Source organism: Penaeus monodon, chromosome 28, assembly GCF_015228065.2.
Source record: "Penaeus monodon isolate SGIC_2016 chromosome 28, NSTDA_Pmon_1, whole genome shotgun sequence".
NCBI classification, from domain to species: Eukaryota; Metazoa; Arthropoda; class Malacostraca; order Decapoda; family Penaeidae; genus Penaeus; species Penaeus monodon.
The window spans coordinates 25,254,471-25,254,927 of NC_051413.1; positions in this window are offsets into that span (position 1 = coordinate 25,254,471).

Sequence of the window (457 nt, forward strand, 5' to 3'; positions counted from 1 at the left end):
CGTGGACAGTCTGTCATTACAAGGAGGCTTATACCCGACGAGTGCATCCTTATGAAGACCTCTGACTTCTGATTTATCTTTCGGTGATAGAAAATCTTGTGAAATAAGTGACAAAGCTAAAGATCAGGAACGAACTTTTGAGAAGGATGCGTCACTCTAACCAGGTTTTCAGTGGCTAACATTCACCTGTCCGATTCCTGTGAAGAAGGCAAACGAAGTCACTTTTGAGTCGAGTTTAGGAGGCAGAAAGACCTAAAAGTGCTTAGTGGAGCTAGTGAATAGAATGTGTATCCAACAAGTAGCCGTGGCATTGTGGTATTTATAACATCTGATATACTACCAAAGTCTCAGCATAAATATCACCAATATGGTACATTTTTTCTGCTTCTGAAGACCACTGGCTGTATTGAAGAGGCCACCTCAGAAGCAGAGGAAATGCAGGCACATACAAAATTTC